The 21,127-nt window shown below is 41.6% G+C and overlaps 2 long non-coding RNA genes across 7 annotated transcripts; both read left to right on the top strand.

Moving 5' to 3' along the window:
* The first annotated feature begins 3,651 nt into the window (after nt 1-3,651).
* On the top strand, nt 3,652-6,721 carry LOC127304873 (uncharacterized). Its single transcript, XR_007853568.2, has 5 exons — nt 3,652-3,795; nt 4,746-4,980; nt 5,090-5,402; nt 5,504-5,600; nt 6,246-6,721. It is a non-coding gene; the product is annotated as an uncharacterized lncRNA (long non-coding RNA).
* A 4,434-nt stretch (nt 6,722-11,155) lies between these two features.
* LOC127300319 (uncharacterized) lies at nt 11,156-20,694 on the top strand. 6 transcript variants are annotated; one of them, XR_007851116.2, is made up of 14 exons: nt 11,156-11,721; nt 11,815-11,870; nt 11,966-12,200; nt 12,395-12,504; nt 12,827-12,998; nt 13,092-13,303; nt 13,431-13,559; nt 13,757-13,867; nt 14,308-14,631; nt 14,754-14,825; nt 14,929-15,055; nt 16,217-17,239; nt 17,334-17,373; nt 20,241-20,694. It is a non-coding gene; the product is annotated as an uncharacterized lncRNA (long non-coding RNA). The 6 variants fall into 6 exon arrangements; XR_007851115.2 differs by lacking the exon at nt 20,241-20,694 and having other exon boundaries at nt 11,158-11,721; nt 16,217-16,348; nt 16,511-17,239; nt 17,334-18,880; XR_011745138.1 differs by lacking the exons at nt 17,334-17,373; nt 20,241-20,694 and adding an exon at nt 18,534-18,880 and having other exon boundaries at nt 16,217-17,333.
* The last annotated feature ends 433 nt before the right edge of the window (nt 20,695-21,127 follow it).

Raw genomic sequence — 21,127 nt, 5'->3', positions numbered from 1 at the left:
AGATTCCTTGAAGTACAAGACACGGAAGGAGCCGAACAAGGAAAGACTGGAGATAGATCTACTGTAAACCTAGTCGTACTCGATTAGACCTCTTGAGACCTGGCCTCCTATATAAAGGCCAGGAGAGGGGTTGTCGAGGGACACGATCAATCTTAGCGATCTTAGCCAACAGAAGCTTAGAACTAGGTTACCGTAGAACTTAGCCATCTCGACGAGATCACAGCCGAACTATTCGGCACCCCATTGTAACCCATTATCATTATAATCAAGAACAGACAAGCAGGACGTAAGGGTTTTACCTCATCGAGGGCCCCGAACCTGGATAAATCGCTCTCCCCGCTTGTCTGTGAACCGATGTCTCGTGTCAGCTTGCAGGATTCCATCAACCCTAAGCCCCTATCGGAGGGCATTGCCGAGGAGCACCCTCGACAGCATCCGACGAGGGAATCTGGCACTTGCATCCCCGCACGGCCCGCCCTGCCCTCGCTGCGACTTCTTGGTGGCGCCACCCCGCCCTTCCCGGTAGCACCGCCGGCGACTCCTTCGTAGCGCCGCTAGCTCGCAGCATCACCGGTGCTGGCGGGTCCTTCGTATCGCCGCCCGTTCGCAACATCACAGGTGACGGTGGCTCCTTCGTAGAGCCGCCCGCTCGCAGCATCACTGGCGCCGGTGGGAAGCAGCAACAACACCGGCGGAAGCAGCAACGACGACTTCAGCATGCAGCAACGGCGGCGGCTGCATGGAGCACGCCAACAACCTGATGTAGCAAAGGCGGACCCGACATGTAGCAACAGCGGCGGCGGCATGTAGCACGCTGACGGTCTGATATAGCAACAGCGGCGTCCGCTTGTAGCACGGCGGCGGCCTGATGTAGCGACGGGTACGGCCTGATGTAACGACGGCAGTGGCATGATGTAGCATGGCGGCGGTGTGATGTAGCACGGCGGCGGCCACTTGTAGCATGGCGGTGGCCGCATGTAGCAACTGCGCCATGAACGACGGTCATTGTAGCATCCGCGGTGTTCGGTTGTAGCTCTGACATCAGCCATTTGCAGCAACCCCGTGCCGCCCTTGAAGCATTTGCGGGCGGCAAGGGCGGCCTCCATGAATTCGCACGTGAGGTAGGGGCGAGCCCGTCGTGCTGTCTGCCTCCTCCGCAACAAGATATAGGGTAAGAGAGGGGAGAGGTCGGGAAGGGGGTGGCGCTGGAGCATAGTGCGAGCTCGCTCTCTCTACGAATTGAGTTCCTGCAGCGGCGACGAGGAAGGAAGACATGATTTGGGGGAGAAGATTGTGCGAGGAAGGAGATAAGGAGCATGTGCACGTAGTGAATCTCTAGAAGATAGAGCGTTGATTTTTTCTTGACACGCGGACACGAGTGGCGCGCGCTAGAGCAAGACAATCGGGAGGATGGATCATCTAGGGGAACGACACCGTTTTCCATTAATTAATGGTAGCAGCTGATGCGCTGGATCGATGACCCATGAAAACCGTGTTTTCATGTATACCAGGTACATGAACACAACTAAATTCAACTAAAAAAGTTTGGATCGTAAATTAAAAATCTAATTAATATTGCATCCTTTATTTATGTTCTATTTCATACAAACATTGGAAGAACTTCAAATACAAATAATTGCACGACATGACCAACAAAAAAAATCTGCACATACGCAAAAAAAAACCGCATTTTAGAGAAAGAACAAGGTTCTAGGTCCCGTAGAGGTGAATTTCTCCTATAAATGTTCAAAGACTACCCAGCCATGCAAGGGGCTTGAGAGGGGCAAATGAATCTGGTTCACACGTCTGCCAATGCACAGTAACTTTTCCCTCCCACTTTCCACCACAGCCGTCGGATGCAGTGGTTTCTTTTTCCACCCGTTGCTGCTTGTTAGCTGTCAATGACGCCTGGGCCCAATTTTGTGCGGGGCCGGCTGCTAGAGGCAGCAGCGGACTCTCGTCCGCGTCGCTCTCTTCGGGCGTGGTTGCGTGAATGGTGAAAACCTAGACCACCACACGATTGGTTCCCAGTCCTCCTCCCGTCCCCCAATCCCTACGCGCGGCGGCGCATCTGGAGGAACCAGCCGGAGAAGGAGAGGTCAGCCCGAGTGATGGAGGTGCCTGCAGGGGGTCACCACGGCTTGGGCGTCCGATTCGGGTGGTGGCGTCGGTGGCGGCGGGTGGAGGTGAGGCGGGAGCGGCCGGAGACGGGATCGCGCGGGGCCGATCCACGGCGGCGGCGACTGGAGGCGCCAGGCACGGCCGGAGACGGGCCGGCGCCGGGTGGATCCGCTCCGGCCGACGAGCTCGCGCGGGGCGGATCCGCGGCGATGGCGACCGGAGGCGTCGGGCGCGGCCGAAGATGGGCCGGCGTGGGGCGGATCCGCTCTGGCGACGGGCGCGGTCGGAGACGGGCCAGCCGGAGGTGGAGGAGCAGCGAGGCGCACGGAGGTTGGCGGTGGCAACGCCCACTCCTCTCCTCGTCCCCGTCCTCTCCTCTTCCTCCGCCCTCGAGGTCGTCTTCCGGCGGAGCGACGGCAGGGAGCACAAGGGCGGCGGCGGTAGCTGGTCGGTCTCCTCGACCCAGCGGCGGCCCATCTGGAGGAACTGCGGGAGCTCCGGCGGTGGCGGTTGGACTGAAACAGTGCGGCCACGCCATGCCTGATGGAGGGGGCTTGGTGGCGAAGGATTTGGCCGGTGGAGTGGTCGCATCCTCTCATACATCTGTCTTGAGCTCAGGTGCTAATGGTGATGCAACTGCAGAGGTGTTAGTGGAGTCACTAATAGCTCCCCTGCAAGGTAATCTTCTTTCACCCCCCTCACCGTCTACTCTGCTGGCTGCGAGTCACATCCTCCCTGTTATGGAGGGCGGCCGATAGCTACACCTGACGGCAGCATCAGCTGTATCTTGGATGGACTCATTTGATTTTATTCGGTTACTGCCTGATTCGCATGGAAGCTGAGTAGTATGTTCTGTGGCATCCAGAGCTCGTGAAGCCATCAACTAAGGCTTGTTCACGAACGAGGATTGAAGCAGTAGGTTAGGGCCCTTTCTTCTCTTCTAATGAAATCAAGCGAGGAAAAAGTGAGCTTTCTTTGTTTGTGGCCCTATCCAGCCTTCCTTTGCATGTGCACATCGCCATCCTTTCCCTCCCTGCTCGAGCCCCTCAATCTGATTCTCTCCACTTCAAACTTATTTTTCATTTGCAGATAGGGTTTGGGTGTATAGAATTTTTTTCAGCAATGTGATAGAAGGCAGAATTCATGCTCAAAGTGTCCATGGTTACTGCAGGTATACACACCCTTCCCTTCACACCTTTCTTTCCCTTCCCTCTTATCATGTAATCTTTTATCTCCACTCGATATGCCTCTCTTCTTACTTTCACTCTAGATTGAACTAATTGTGGTACAATACTGTTAGAGCATAATTTGCTATAAAATGTGTAATATTTTTATGCAGCATTAGGACCATCCACGACAAGTCGAATGACACGGCTCTATATGATCTTTGAGGTGGACAGACTGATTCTACCTTGTCATGGTATCATTATAACTTTATAAGCCGCTCTAATGTTTACACGGATGCACATGGTTTGCCAATTTGTTCAATGTGTCTGATACTTCGATTGGTGGTCTTTTTAGGGCGTGTCGCAGAGAGAGCGTTTCAGAATTACGGTGCTTATCATGTATTGAGTGATAACTGACCATTGATGGTGCATAACATTCAACGAGTGGTGGAAATGAGGGTGATGCATATTAGTTCCCTAGGTGTCCAAGTACATGAGCTGATCCAAGGTAACCTTCTTTTCTTAATTGTTCTTTCATGAGTTTATCTATTTAATGTTTCTGAATTTTGTTGTCCGCTTGTTTTTTTTTTCTGTAAAGCATTATTTTTTTTTTGCGAGGGGCTGTAAAGCATTATTTATCTGTAAGAGGTGCAACTATATTTAGACTGTAGATCAGCGAAGTGCTATTCACGTCTGGAGCTTATACACTATAGCTAATTCGGCTGTGGGAAATATATTGTTTACTCTTAATACATGGTGCTGTATTTTTTTCACTTATGTTTTTACTGTAGGCAAAACTGCAATAGATATATTTCTTGATTGGTCTCATATTGTTGCGGATTGCCTTTTCGATTCTTTTCTTTCCACAAAAGATCAATTTATGTAAGTCGTTAGCATTTTGTCCTAGATTTTTTTTCCATTTCACAATTTGTTTTTAGTTTTGTAACATTTCATGCGAAGATGGCACAAGTACCCTGGCTCTTCCTTGATGTGGTAGGTCAGTAGTTGAGACATTGTGACTTCAGAGTACAAGTACGCCTCATATGTTTGTTGTTACATGTCTATACAGTGAACTTAAACAACATGCTCTCGTGATTTGTTATATGCCAACTGAAGAATATATGTTCTATGTCACTGACGAATATATATGCACACTATAGTTTAATTATTAGGGACATGCTAATTTCTGGACAAGCTCAGTTATTTGAACTACACAATGTTTACTTAAAAGTTAGCATATAACTTACTTATTTTTGATGAATATTTATATTGCCTGACTCAATGTAAGATTTAGTTTATACCTTAGTTGAATTTAGTTACTCTATGTACCATTGATATCTTCTTTCACCGACTTGACAGCTTATTTACGATATATAAGCTGCCCCATATGATTCAAATTTACCCTTCTGCTACAAAATATATGTGCTGACGTTTTTATTTTACTTGGATGCTTTGCAGATGCTGAGCTAAGACCTTGTTTGGGTTTGGTTGGTAGGAGATCCTTGCACTGTCGGTGACAACAGACAACATTCGGTGCTGTGGGAGTGTCAGGTAATTGTAAACTACATATTGTGATGCAGATGATGGTACACGTTGGGCTGCTAATGCAGTATCAACTAACGATTGGTGAAATTTGCTTGGCTAATATAGTATTCTTTTCTAAAATTCCCAAGGAATTTGGGAAAAGGCAGCGGTAAGTTATTCTCCATGTCCTCCTTTGTATAACATCAACATCTGTGATATAACCAGTCTGCACGTCTCTGCTGAATTTACTTATTTAGTTATTTGTTTGTTGTTCTCAGATTTGTATCTACTGACGAGAAAAGGTAAGCAAGTAATATTTTACAGGTAAGCAATTGGTTTGATCGTGTTGGGAAAGTATTGGTCAAAAAGAATATGAATGACAACACAAGAAAAGGTGACCATGACATGGAGAAACACATTTTTCAAGTCTGCCTACTTGGCGAGCGCAACGGCAGCCGTACCGCCATCGCCTGACACCCTCAATATTGGTTGGATATGCTCTATGTAGAGGTCTCTCAAGAAGCAGTATGTCGCTGATGGTGTTCATGAAGTGACTCCTAATAATGAGCAAGACGGCAAATCTGATCTCAGGTAACTAGAGGTGTAAAGTTCTGACGGTTCAGTTTGTAGCTGCCTCGTTTGTTAGAACTCAACTACGCTTCTATCTGATCTACTATGTATTTTTTCCGTAGAGAAGCTGAATAACAAAGGAGCAAGTGGAGAAGGTTCTCAAGGCTGGTGCTAACGTTGTATTTACCACCAAAGGGAATCAATGATATGTTATTGAAGGTGCTTTTTATTAACTCGGGCAGAAATGATTGGTGTTCCTGTTAATATGATTTTGTATATTGTTATCCATCACTCCTGCATAAACTATTTATGTATTTGGTTGAAATGGTCCAAGTTAATATTGTTTTGTTTAGCTGCTGGTACCTTTGGTTGGGTGATGCATACAGAACCTCTAATCTATTTTATAGTCTTTTTGATTCAGCAATAAATTGCTTCAACTATGCATCTGAACCTGATGATCATATATATTTGTCGCATATATTTCCCTCTTTTTTTTTCAGGTTGTAGCAATTGATATACAGTCTAGCCTGCAGTGATTTGTCTTCCCATGTCTTTGTAATCTCAATTTTGTAAAGTAGTGTCCATCCTGGTTCTGGTAAGCTTATTTGGGCAATTATGTACTGTGAATTATATTCGGAGGCTATCAATCAGGCATATAGGATACCTTTTTCTTCTGGTATGATCCAAAATGTAAATAACATGAATAGAGAAACTGACCACTTACAATCATGTATTTGAGAATCTAAGATGCATCTCTTCTTCCATTTATCCAATGATGGGGCAACTTTTTTACTCTCTGAATTACTCTGAAGATTTTGAGTTGCTGGTACTATATAGGACCTGATTTGGTATTTCTCTGTGTAGGGCTTGGATCCTGTGAAGGTGGAGCTGGCGTCGGAGTAGGCGTAGCTATACACCACCTCCCGGGTTGAGTGTGGCTGCTCACTCGAAATCAGGACGACGCGGCCTGCGACGCAAGCAACAAAGGAATGTTGAATCCACTGATCCATTTTGTACGAGTTGCTTTAAGTGCCTTACTTTGTCTCAGCATATCCACTGATCCTTCGGGCCTTTTAGCGCATACTCTTTAATTTATGATCTTACTTGACGAGGTCAATGCACATATTCTTTAGTTTATAACATTATTTGAACCACCACTAGAAGGAATCATCATAATTAAATTATTCTCTGCTCTATGAACTTCAAGTCCCATTTATTTGAACACGTGCCTGGTATTATGGGTTTCAGAGAACGACCTATGATCTTGGAATTGTCCATTCGGTGCTATGAAGGTATCAGGTGCTCAGTTGGAGGTACATATTCAAGGTTGAGGCTGACATGCACAATGTAGCAAGGTACGTTTTAGTTTACAATACAATACATTCATGTTTGTTTTCTTGATGTAGTTCTGCTTATTTCAATAGTATGTTTTGCTTTCCTTATCCTTTTGTTTTGGTACAATATGCCATCTATTTTGAGTTAGTCTGTCTTAAATTAAAGTGGCTAGGAGCTTAGGAGATGCTTAACTTGAGCTTATTTGCCAAAAGAATGTTACTTTTCTTATCTGCCTAAACACCATGTGAGCTCCTCCTAAACCTGGTTTCTTTGTTTCCCATGAAGGCATGTACAACTCTATTGTATTCTTGCTTTCATCTAAGTTTCTGGTTCATTATGAAAGCATCCTGAGACAACTTTGTGGACTAAAATAATTAGGCAACCTGAGACACTGGTTCACTTTATTCTTTTGCTTTCCTATAGATTTAACTGGTTGATAGCCACTAGAAAAAATATAAAAATTCAGAAATTCTACAGTCTTGATTTCAAGATTTGAAGTGAACTAGCTGTCTTGAAGTGTTACATATAATTGGAACCTTTTTTTGCGGGGCATATAATTGGAACCTGAATTGTGTAAAAACTGAATTTTATTAAAAAAGAAACTTATCTTTGCAGTCCCCTTTGTTTGTATTAAGATTTTGATTCATATAATCGGAACATATAAAAATTTCCACAGTTTTGAGGTGAATTAGCTGTCGATATGCTTTTTGTGAGAACTATGTCCATCTGCTCAAGATGATATGATATGCAGCAATCATACAATTCAGGTTTGGAAAGATTAGGAATGAAAATAGAAGGGGCCATACACATACAAGATCATTCAAAGCTGTGCTGAATGAAATCATAATCGGGAAGACATTGAACTGAAATCATGTTCTTGTTTAGTTATGCCATAGATTTGTTTGGTCTGATTGTAGATGACGCCCTTTAACTTGCACTACCTATTTAGAAGTGTTCACGCGAAGTTTCTTCCCTGCATGCAATAAGATTAAAAAATGATCAATTAGTTTACTTGTTTCTTGCTGTCATTTTAATTGAGGTGATGCTTAAATAATCTGGGATTTTTACGATAGATAGTGGTTTATCTAAAAATCTAATAGTTTGATAGGCCTCTGCCCATTATGATGATAGGTTGCCTGAAATGGTTCAAACTTACATCAAATGAGGCATACATGAGGCTGTTTGATGGGTTCCAATGGTTCATGTTGTCCTGCATTAGGTTTCATTGTGTTGGGAGGAGGTGCAGTGATTTTGCTGCAGTTTTTTCTACCTAAAATACTTCTTCAGCACCGTTATTTCATCGTGTTAATATCTTTGCAATCTGAATTTTGTACAGGTAGTGTCGATCCTGGTTCTGAGAATTGATTTGGGCAACTTTTGGAGTTTGGTTCTCATATATTGGTCGTGAAAGATATTTTTTTGCAAGTGGCCAATTGATTTTACGCTTATTTGAAAGCCAAGCCCGGTATGTCTCGGGCTCTTCTTTTCTATTCTGCATTTCTTCAGAAAAATATATTACTCTCTGAGCTTGATGATTTTGGTAACAAGTGTTTAATATGCTAGAATTTGGTACAAAATTAAATTTTAGTGTGTTCTCGAGTAGTCGAGTAGCTGCTTGTCTGTTATTTACTTCTTATTTTAGTTTATAGTTTTTTATGCTTCATTTTCCCGGTGATGTGCAAGAAGTTTTATTTATGCCAGAAGCTGTATATGAGTCCCTGCACATCCATTCTCATTAAGAAAATAATATTTACACTCTACTATGTATGCATGAGCTACTATTATAGAGCTCTTATTGCCAAACAGGACCATTAATGGACACCAAGTGCACACCACTTGGCATGCCAGCTAATTTGTTGCTTTTAGGATGTTACATGTGCTGTAGGTGGCTTAATACGGATACAAATAATATTGTTCCTTTTTACTCATGAACAACAAGTACTCAGTTTTTCAAAGGTGTCGCAACCCAGTTCGGCAACAACAAGAGCACATGGTATTTGCTCTGTCAGTATATCACAATTTAATTATGTTTATAGGTGTGCTTGCTATGCAATAATCAGAGTCGGAATTAGTGAGTGGGGCTTTTAACATGATTCTGTGTTGCATCTAGCTCCACAAGCCACCTTAAACATCCTTTTAAGACCTGATTGTGTATGACTGATTATGCCAAGGTCTTTAATCTACCTTTTGTTCACTCGATATAGGTTTTCTAGGATACTCAATCTCTGCATGTGTTATATGCGTCAGCCAACTTTGTGTCCGCTGATGACCGGTACCTCCGCGGCATTAGCTAATTTTTCCAGCGTACAGATTTTAGTAGAAAAAACGAATGTTGTTATGAAAGATTTTTCAGACCAGAAAATACATAAGAGCCCGCGAGAGCAAGGGGAACCAGTATGCATCTTGTTTGGAATGCATTTGGCCAGCTGCCATGGATGTGGTATGTTGGCATTACAAAAATTTCTATTTTCTTCATGTTGGGTAGTGTGCTGTATAACACCTCGGCTTGCTTATTTCTTCATGTTGTGTAGTGCTACAAAGGAAAATGATCAATTAGTGTACTTGTTTCTTTTTGTCATTTAATTGAGGTGATGCTTAAATTATCTGGCACTGTTTGAAATACTACAGAAATAGATGCATGTATATTTTCCTTTGCAGCCCTTGCATTTATGATACACAACATGTTGTATTTTCCGTAGATAAACCACATTTATTTGTCTACTTCACCACCGTTTGATTTACACTTATTCACAACACAGTACACTTGTTTACTTTACCATGTGATTTCCGGTGAGCTTCACACTCACATCCATAGTTGATTATGTTCCCTGTAGAAAATTCATAGTAGCTATGCTTTGTTATGTTAATGGATTTGACAAAGATAATGATGACCCAAGCATGTTTTATTTCATAGCTGTGGAACTCTGAGCAAGGTGCAGTTCCCCTCCAAGTTACCCTCCAAGTGTGTAGCATATGATTCGCCATGTTGAGGAATGCTGCATTTACTTGCATATAATCCTCCCTTTTTTTGTAAAATTAGAGCTTAAATCAGCTAGCCAGTAGCAACTAAATGCCCAGGTAGGTTGAGATGTTGATGGAGCTGATAAGCTCTATTACTTTATGAATTAATGATTGCTGGTATCACTAGGATAGTAGTTAATGAATCTTGAAATCATGTCTCGCTATGCATAATTTTGCTGATTGGTTGCTGTTTTGAGTACAAGAAAATAAAGATCCGGGGCACTGAAAGCATCCTTATTTGTAGTTGAACCGGATGACCACTTCTGATGTCGTTTTGCAATCATGATATGTTCTGAATTACTATTGGAAGGGTGGTGATGATGTCGCTCTCTAGACAGCCTGGCAGAAGATTAAGCGATCGATTACCTGAAGTCGTTTTATCGTGTAGCTTACTAATAATCTAAGACATCTCTATTGTTTGGTTCATTGTAATCTGGTATACTGTGCAGTAGAGCTTTATGATGACATTATTGTCACTTTACTTGCAATATAGTATTATTGATGCTTAAAATTTACATTATTTCTGGGTATTTCCTTGCTATTCATCTAAATAATGTACCTTCAAAATACTTACTATGATCCATAGTAGATATCGCTGATTCACTCTAGCTCTTACAAACTGGTTGACACTTCATATGAATCGAAGAGAGTGGTCTATGAAAACACAAATGCTTCCTTAGAACTAAGGTCATATATAACACCATGGATCAGGCTTGTAGGTACTGGCCCTCGAATTTCCCCCTGCGTTTCTTTTGGCGGGTGCTTACCTACAGAAACATGGGGCCTTAAGTTGTTCTTGTGAACTGCGGTACAATTATTCTTTGTTTGTATTTGTTTTGTTGCCTCGCTCGGGTTAATTGCAATTGTTGCAAAAACTAACCAAAATTCGACTTACAATAGCTGCGTAAGGGGTTGGAAGAGGAAGAGGACGATGTAGGAGGAGTGGAAGGAGGCGTCGAATTGGGGGATGATGGAGAGAGAAGTTGTTTATACTAAAATAAGCTAAACTTATGCTTTAAATTTTGATTTGATTCTGCCATTTGCGCGATAGCGCAACCGGTCATCTAGTGCAAGTAAAAGAACATATTTGCAGGCGAGCAAGTACGACAACGAAAAGCATTAGACATTTCTCCTATAAATGATCCTAGACTACCCTCTCAACCAGGGGGTCTGAAGGGGGCAAATGAATCCTGGTCGCTCGTTCACCTCGCCACAGTAAAATTCTCCACCCACTTTTCACTCCAGCCGTTGGATCCAGTCGTTCTTTTTCCACTCGTTCAGCTTCCAAGAGAGTCCATGACTTGTAGGACCAAATACGTGCGGGGTCCAGCGGTCAGTGCCAGGCAAAGGCGCCGGTCTGCGTCACCTTCCTTCTCAACGCGTGGTGAAAACCTAGACACCCAATCCGTCGCTTTGCGCTCCTCGTCCCCAATCCCCGCCTCCTCTCCTCGCCCGAATCAGCCGCCTCCTCTCCTCCCCCAATCAGCCGCCTCCTCTCATCATCCCAATCGGCGACCTCCGTCGGAATGGAACGGAGCGGCAGCAAACTGGGCAGGCGGCGGCGACCAGATGCGCCGAGCGAGACCAGAGACGGGCCGGAGGCGGCTGGATGCGGGAGCCGCCGCCGGCAGGGAGGACGCCGCGGTTGGAAGCGGCGGCGGCCTGCAGCGCGCACCGAGCGATGGGACGCCTAGACGCGGCAGCAGCGATGGAAGGCAGCGCCGAGATCCCGAGCCGCCACCGTCGCATCTCTCTCCCTCTACCTACCCAGCGTCGGAGGTGGAGGAGCAGCGAGGGGCGACGCTGCTCCTCGCTGGTGGAGGAGCAGCGACGAGCGGCTCTTTGGGTGGCTTTGGGTACGGGGGTGCTGGGGGCAGGCCGACCAGTGGCAGCCGTGCTCCCTCAGCCATGCCCTTACTCGTCGTTGTCCGCTGTCTTCTACACGAGATCCAGGAATCTGGTGAATGGCCATGAAGTGCACGTGGTAAGGAATCCATCCTCCATCCTCATAGTCTTCTGTGGGTCCTTGAACGTGTTGTAGATCTTAGGTGCCTAATTCATGGATATGCCGCTGCAGGATGTGGGACTCTACATAGACCTTGGCTGCCTCCCCTGCCGTCCTCCCCTTTCTCGGTGGGTCTTCTTCATTTGGTTTGGTTCTTTGTTATGCACATCTGGATTCAGTAATTTTGGGACATTATTAGGTTGATTAGTACCTTGTTGTGCAGGTCGGTGAGGTTTTGTGTATGAAGCATTCTTAGTTGGTCAGTAGCTTCTACTGAAGGACATCATGAGGCTCAGACCTCCCAAGCATCAGATCAAAACACTACAAGGATAGTAGGAATATTGCAATGAAGTCGATTGCTTGAAGATGATGGTGCATCTCTAAACACCATGTGTGAAAATCTGGGAAAGAAAAGAAGTGGAAAAATCTCACGGAAGAGTTTCATGAAGGAGAACTAGGTTATCTCTCGATACAATCAAGTTTGTTCCTGCATTTTATGTAATTTTTTATTCTAGCACTGCTTAGGTCTGTTTCAGTATATGCTAGATTAATTATTTCTTTGCGTATATTCCGTTGATCTGTGTTGTATACAATATGTACTGCTTTTTTGAAATTCTCATGGTGCATCCGCCTAAATTGGTTTCTTTTCCAGGTTGTACTCTATTCAGGAGCCATTGTACATGCTTTATGTTGGCTTTGGTGGTTCCAAATGAATTATGTTGGAAGTCGTGTAAGATTAAGAGTACTGAATTGATGAATTAGGTAATGGTGAAGAAATCATATGATATCTCGAGGGGCACTTCTGTTCATATTCTTGTAAATTGCTTGGATGTATCTTCCCAATTACAGTCATACATTTTCAGTTCAGTTGTCTGAAATGATTTTTCCTGTACTACTAGATCGTGCAAGTAAGATAATTGGAATGTGAATATCATATATGTACACAATTTGTTCTCTATCCGGTTCAGCAATCAAGATACAATTTGAAGAAGAAATTGACTTTTTTATGGTTCTATGTGATTATATCAGTTTCAGTAGCTACCATGTGTTAAAGTACTAACTAATGTATCGCAATACTGTGCAGTGCTTCAATGTTCTACGTCGTGAAGACGCTGCATGGAGTGGTGAGGGACAGTCGAACAGTGATCGTGTCGATCCATCAGCCAAGCAGCAAGGTCTTTGAGCTTTTTGATCAGTCGTGGTGTTCTCTCAGGGTGGAAACAGTGTACTTTGGGCAGACCCGTGAGGCTTATGAGGTAGTACATCTGAGTTTATGTTTCTTTGTATATATGTGTTCCTGCAATGCCAATGGAGTCTCTAAATCCTGTCCTGTCATGTGCATTTCACAGTTCTTTCCCAAGCTACCTTCCCATGTCCACCGCTCCATGGATTCAGCTATGTGCAGCACTCAAAGTTGCTGTGCAAGGTGAAGATCGATCTGCAGATCGCGGAATTCATGCTGATGGTGGTCCCCTGATCCCTGCTTACCAAGGAGGTTAAGCTGACATGATTCAGCCCAAAATGGGTTGGCATTTTCTTCTGCTTACCTTACTTAAAGAGGGTTGGTTATTCGAGATGTTACATTGCAAAAGAATTTTCTCCATACTTTCTTTGCTAATAGCAGTATTTAGTTGATTTGGGAATGGAACTGTTTGATTTAATGGGCGGACCTCTCCCTTCTACTCTAGGTAGAAGCTGGTCATGTTGGCCACTGGAAGTCTGATAGAGTGAAGAATAAAAAGGCTGGAAATTCCATTGATAATGTGGTAACAGAAGAATTGGAGGTGCCTTCTGGTATTAATAAATCTGGCAGAAAGGTGGGTTCAATCTTTACAATTTTGTGTAGCTAAAGTTTGAGCTTGGCAAGTTTAATTACACACATTGAAATGGCTGTAATGGGACAGTATGTTTGTTTGTCGCCCTTACTGTATATTATCTGATCCAATCTGCTACAAGATGACATTTTGATCCGTCACAAGATAAGTACCTTGTATGATACTATTCCATTTTTCAGGTTTTTGCTTATGTGGCCATGTGGGTAGGTTTGGACCGGCTTGGTTTTCTGCTAAGGCCCTTGATATAGACTAACATAGTGCATTCATCAACTATGAGGTCCACAGAGAAGGTTCGTACCGAATTTGGGTAGTAGGTTGAGTGTGATACAATTCTTCAGAACTACCTTGTCAAGTAGGTTTTTGGAGATTATTTGCTGACATATTTAATGTTGTTTCCTTCTAAGTATCTGTTTCTTAGTGTGTTGTGTGAGATAAGATGGAATAAATAAACTAAGTTCATCCATGCTTACAAACCTGATTGGAAGAGGAATTAGTAACTACTACCTTTGTGCCCCCAAATAATAGGTTGTAGAATATCCCTCCATGTTTATCCATTTAAGATATCAAAACTTTACAGATGATGCTTTGTTTCAGGATCTATGCCAGAGTTGTTTGTGCTGGGTCAAGTGGGCTCTAGATTAAATGACTAATCTGCTCACCCTTATTGTGCAATACTCATGTCAGCCCTTATTTTCCGGTTGGATATAACCTCACGGTCTTCTTTTTGCAGATGTTATAGGTCAGAATGTCGGTGATTCTGAATCAACACATGTTCTCATGAGCACGAATACCTCCGACACTGCAAAGAGGGTCAATGCTCTGAGAGATAACAGGCCATGTTCTTGTGTTCACTTATTCTCGCCTTAAATTCTTTTCGTGGGCTAATGTTTGTGCATAATGATGGGGGAAACCAACAAAAAATGCACGAATGTTGATCTCAAACTTGTGCTTTGGGGACAAAGCGATATTGAATTCAACAATAAACTTATGTATGATAATGGCCAGAGATTTTCTGTTGTTGGGATCTCTGTTGGTGTTCTTAAATCTTACAACAGTGAGTCTTTTTTTGGACAATATACGCATTGCCTTCTTGATACATCTATCGAGTTCTTGTTAGTGATGGTGTAAACAAAACAAATATGCTCTTATTACCCTATCCTCGTGTGTACCGTGTAGATGATGAGATTCTCAGTGGAGGTTCTGTTTGGTGATGGTACCTCAATGTAGATGATGAGATTCTCGGTGGAGGTAGGTTTATGTTATATGCAATTTTTATTATGCTTCATTTTTTCTTTGGTCCACGGCTTTACCCATTCATCCATGTATTCACTCTTCCTTTCTCTTTGCAAAGGCTGGGTGATGACTTCACAAGAATTCAGTGGATTTCCACAGGCGCTAAAACCTTTGTCACGACTCGCAACAGAGGTGACCTTCCGCGTAAGAGAGTTGCTGAACAACCTGGACCCATGGGAAACAAAGTTCTGCACCTGTGCTTTTAGTCACAACCTTTTTTTGTCTATTATTAATCCCTTATGATTCATAGGTTCACATAGCTTAAATGCATCTGTCATTTAACGTGAGACTGGTTGGACTTCATATGATCAGTGCATCTATGATACGCTCCATTCATTTTCTTAGCACTACGGGCATGTACAACGGAGGCAGTACCTACCTACTGCCTCAAGTCTTCCACGTAAGGAGAAAAAATACGACGCAGTACACATCATACACAAATGGTCCAAAGTATCCCTGAAATGGACCCCCACAGTATGACCCAAACCACCTTTCTGTATCTCTTTTCTTCTCCACCGGCTCATACTCTCTCCTCTCTCTCCTCACTTTCTCCCATCTCTTCACCTTTTGGCTGTGAGGAAGCGGGATCTCCTGCAGGAGACCACTTTACTCTACATGTATTAGGTAGAGCTGATTTGGACTATCCGAACCTACATGGCAGCTGGGGCGACTGTCCACGGTGGAGCATTGGCCATGCCCTACCTTCTTTTATCTTATTTTTATCTGTACATAGATCAACGTTGATATACAGTGGGCTTTGTTTAGTTTCATTTTTCTATTTGAAATAATTATCCTATTTTGATCTCATATTTTCAAGTTGTGTCCATGGCTGGGGTTGTTTATTTCAAGAGAGTGTGGCCAAAGTGCAAATTTCTTTGGTTATGGAGGATTTTGTCTAACAAATTATAAGCTACGAGAATTGATAGCTAAAACCAAGTTCTATATAGCTCTGTATAAAGTTCAAACTTGCCTTTGGTGAATTAATCATCTCACTTCCATGAAAGCATTTAGTCGTATACTATTTCAAAATTAGTATGGTCTCTTCATAGTTCCTTCACCGTGTTTCCAGTTAGATTTCAGCCAAGATGGTTCTAGGATATGGCTTCGAAGCAAGATAGGTAGAAATATATTTGTGAGTAAAAATATTTCTGTGAGTTTCTGGCCATTGATATTTTCAGCATGTTTAGTTTAGATTTTTGTTCACCACATGCCTCTTCGTCATAACATTTCCTGGCCGGTTCGGTCTCAAATATTGCTTATATAATCTTGCAACTATTTTTTATGCTCAAATATTTTGGAAAGCTTTATCATGACATCAATATTAATTTCACCTTACTGCCATGCAGAGGTTGGATGGAGCATCGAGCATTTCTTCTTTGAGATGATTAACAGATCGTCATGTGCATTACTGTCCGCAGCTTTACTCTAAATTGGTTACCCTTTGAACACTAAAGTGCATCCTTCATATTTTCTCCGAGGTTCGTTTTCTTGGATAACCATGTGTATGTTCCTGGATAGCCATGGATCATATTTTCTCATAGTTGGTTCCTCTGTTTACTCATAATAGTGTAGCCTTCTAGATTATGTACGAGTTCTGTATAGAGTTACTAATGTAGTTCTTGTGTACAACTTTGATGCAGCCAAAAGAGTCCAGTGAGGAATGGACTATTTTTGCTATTATATATTTGCCTTGTGCTGTGAATGAGGAAATGGAGTTATTAATCCAAGTATCATTTTTCATCAGGTGTTCATGGACAGTTGTTCATGCTCTTCTCAGATTATGGGCATATGAGCTCACACGGTTTCAGTTATAGTGTCATCAGACCGTGGCAGTAGGTAGTGTCATGTTAATGTGAGACTTTGAGATAGATCTAGGGAACTAAATAAATGTAGACTTTCACAGGAGATGAATAAATTGTGGTTAGTGTATAAGTGACACAATTTCGGCTAGAGAAAAAAGGGAACCTTCTTATATATATAATATGCTTAACGAATTATTTTCCCCACGATGATTCAAAATTGAGCTATGCATGTTTCCAGTCCTTCTCACTATGTTATTCGTGCATTCTAGATGTATTACTTCAGTATTCAGGGTGAGGTTACTTCTAACTAACCAAAGAAAGAGAGATGGTTATGTTCTATTCAAGTTTTTTCTGCATTCTATTTTTGTGAAACAATTACCAGAAGAAGATTTATTCCTATAAAATAAAGTATGTTATTACGATGGGTTCTGTGACTATTTGAGTTAGTTTTACATTGAAAGTTATTTACCTTGGTGCAAAATTTCGCTGTGGATTGTTTTATTCGATGAAAAGTGACCAGTAGCACCGGGACATCTCTAATGCCCACTGCCATTTGATGAAACACAGGTACTGGGTGTTTTGGTCACCCTTTGTTTCTCCATATATTGTTGGAGCTGATGAACACTTCTCTGCAGCTCATATTCTTTCTCAAAATTTGCAGGTATAAAATCTCTTTTCGCTATTCCAAAGTTCATCTTCAGGTACATTAGAACTACCTCATGGTGCTAATATCTGTTTAGTTGAATGATAAGGTTAGCTACAGCCTGAGCGTACAATTCAATAGTTTAGCAAATGACAAGGGGGTGTGTGTGTATATTTCTTGCATTATTTTGCTTTGATTTTACTTCATGGTTTGATGAAGTTATTATCATTTTAGCTCTGTTTATTATCAGTAAATTTTCACGCCTTACTGAATATACCAATTGACTTCACGCTCTGATATTTCCTGTTGGGTTATTCTCTACATGGCGGATTGGTGGTTTGCAATTACCAATTGATGATTTTTAGAAGGTCTGTGATCAAATTCCCTTCCATAGAGATGTTGAGTGTACCAGAAAATATGGCATGATAGAACTGCATGAAGTAAATCAGAGAGAGCAAAATAAAAATGTATATGCACTTCGCTGCTCCCTGTGCCACTCTCGAAATTTAGTGAAAGGATTCTCCAAAAAGAGAATTAGCTACAGAATTAGGCGAACCATGAGTATCCATGTGTGGGGACATATCTGTACTTTCGATGCAGGTCTAGCATTTGAAAAATCATCTAACACCCTTTTAGACCGGTCTGTATATTTTACTGTAAGTGCATGCCTTTGCTTCTCGAATTTGAACTGTTAAACTAGAGATATGAAATTTGAAAAATCATCTAACACTATTTGATAGCTTTTTTGGTCCTTTCTCAGTTGAAATATGAAATATATTTGCATGATGCTGATGCAAAATGATATTTACTTGACTACACTGTTGAAATTGACATGAACTACACTTCTCCACTTAGGCTGTAGCCATATATGAGTCCTATTAAATTCTTGAAAGTTGTCCGACTAAGCCAGGTTCTCATTCATGTTTTATGTTACTCTTATTTTTATTTTGAATGTGCATGCATGGTATGCTTACGAACTGTTTATTGGTACTGGATTCTTTAAACATAATAAATTATCAGTAGTGTACTAATGACAATTGATAATATGCTTTACCACCCATTTGAAATGCAAATGATCATGTCTTATTTTCTACAATGGTATCTGATGTAGGCCTCTTAATATGGTAGTAGTATCATATAAATATCTATTTACACAATTTATGCTTCTTTTGTTCTTGGCTAACACAATAATAACATGATATACCTCTGATTTTATAGGAAATTCGGTCTTTGTGCTATCCAATTCTTCCTGGATGTTTCTCCTATGTTGCCATGTCCATGACTATGCAGATTATTGTGTTACTTTTGTTGAGTTGTGCGGGTATTGTCCGTGTGCAGCTAGCTTTTAGTAGACTCATGCCTAGCCTAGGAGACAGACATTTGTAAATTTTGGGCCTGGTGGGTTGTCCAATTATTCATAAGAATGTTTAGATGTCCTTGTTGAATGCTTTAGTTCCTTTATTCTTGAAATGCCAAAAAAATGTAAAATAAAGAAACCAATACCTGTCGTTCAAGATCATCTCGGTTTCTTTGTCTCGGAAAGAAAAAAACCATATTTCCATATATTCTAAACTGGTTAAAGCTAGCTTTTGTTTATTAAGATTGCCTTTTCATAGTTAACGGATTTTCCACTTGAGTTGTCATTGTTTCGCATATAAGAAGAATCTACAACTGTGGTACATTTTCATAAAATTTATTTCATCCGCCTTGCTTTTACCAGCTTATTAATTTATCTTCTCATTTATGTCGACGTTTTTATGGTGCGAGCACCTATTACCACCACGTTTCCTTTGTAGCGGTGTTTCATTTTTGGTGGTGAAAGCACATATTACATCCATGGTTCCTTTGAGTCGTAGCCTCTGAAGACCATGTTGCGACAATGTCCAGAGACAGATTATGTAAATGTTATTATCCCTATCTTGTGCTTCATCCAGTTTCATCCTAGCGACATCGTTTTGTAAAGCCTAAGAAATGAATTATCATATTAGCACTTATTTTTTATTGTCCTTATACAAAATAAACAACGGCTGAAGCTTCACGGGATAAGTGCTTCATATCATTTATCTTAACCACTTTGGTGGACAAGACCACGTTGACAAAATTTGGAACAATCTTCTTAACTTTAAAGACCTAGGATTTAGGCAATCTTCTTAACTTTAAAGACCTAGGATTTAGGCTTAATTATGTGGGTGCCGTCCTAGAAAAAATGGAGAAGATGAAAAAGGATTATTTTTATCAAATTCGTCACCAAACATGAGTGCAACTTTATTGCATTTAACATGAATTAGTCTTCTACTTTTGTTGTCTCTTGCGTTTAACTCTAATTTAGTTGGTTCATTTATCTTTTCATTTGCAGCGGTTTTAGATCTTGGTGATGCAAACCCTAATTAGATTTACATTTTATTTTTTGTTGTGATATTTAAAGACCATGTTGCGGCGATGCAATATGTAGATGATTGTTTAAACATTGCTTCCATGCTTTTGTTGCTATCGCACAGACAAACAATTGTTAATTGCTATAATACATATTTCTCCTATTTCCTGGTTGGTTTGTTTCTATGTTTATAATTTACCGTGGTTCGCAACGATGTGTAATACATAAAAAGATTATTAACAGTTTCTCGCTTATACACGGGATTCACGGGATCGTGCGCCAAGGCGCACTATAAATCATGTTGACTATTTGAATTGTTTTAGCATATATTTGAGATGAAATATCTTAGTTTTGTATTTCATATTTCTTTGTCTATAGAATTACATATTATAGTGGTTAGAACATGACTTCTGGTTTAGATACACATGTTACTGTCAGTTTATGCTGGGCTAAAGGGACACCTTCTCAAACCATCTCCCTAAGTTGATGGATATAGTTGCTTGTTTACCTGCTTGAAGATTTGCTTAGCCCTTTCGGCATGTTTGATACAGATGGTTACCATCCAGGATCGTCAGCAGACGTCAAGGAGTATAGAAGTGTTATTTGGACCCACCAAAAAAGATTTGTTCCTTCAACTATTATTGTATGTAGCTCCAGCCTTTTGTTAACTGGTGATGGATCCAGAGGTAGAAGAGTTTGGGCCATTCACAGTGATGGAATGCTACAACACAGGTGTTAATATGGAAGCGGATGATTAGCAAATTCCTGCAGAATCGTTCCAGAAGGGTTTTAAATGTTCCATTATAAATTTGAGAACATTTTGAGAGAATGCATACATAAGTACCATCATTTGAGTTCTATAATGTACCTATGGTAGTAGTATCCTTAAGTAATGTTTTGTACCTATGATATTGCTGGTCTACTTTATTTATGTATAAATTAGTTTGTACCTGCTGCCACCACTATTCACTGAGTAAGAAAAATGGTAGAATGTATATGTATAAAATCGACATCTATTTTGTTACTTTGCTTGATAAATGTTTGCTATTCTATTTAATATTTCTTTCGCTTGTATCAAATAAATGTTCTTTTGTTTGCTTAATATATGTTCGGTCCACACCCCTAACAGTAAGGATATTGGGTGGGTCTAAGGGGTCGGAAGAAGAAGAGGAGGACGTAGGAGAGGCGGAAGGAACCGTCGAATAGGGGCAGAAGGAGTAGCCAAAGGAGGGCAAAGGTGATGTCGAGGACATTTCCTCCAGTGCATGCCGTTGGATTCTAATGGAGCTCAACCTGGATGGCCAGCCAACCCAGCAGCCCTCCTTTCACCATAGTGGCGGCGATAGGGGCAGAGCTCCGCTCCGAGTCTACAATAAGTTGATCCTTATGGTTTAAATTTTGACTTGATTATGCCTGCGCGATAGCGCAGCGGGTCATC

This window comes from Lolium perenne, chromosome 5, assembly GCF_019359855.2.
Source record: "Lolium perenne isolate Kyuss_39 chromosome 5, Kyuss_2.0, whole genome shotgun sequence".
NCBI lineage: Eukaryota > Viridiplantae > Streptophyta > Magnoliopsida > Poales > Poaceae > Lolium > Lolium perenne.
Note: the sequence above shows the minus strand (reverse complement) of the source record. Positions and strands in the feature narration are given on the sequence as shown.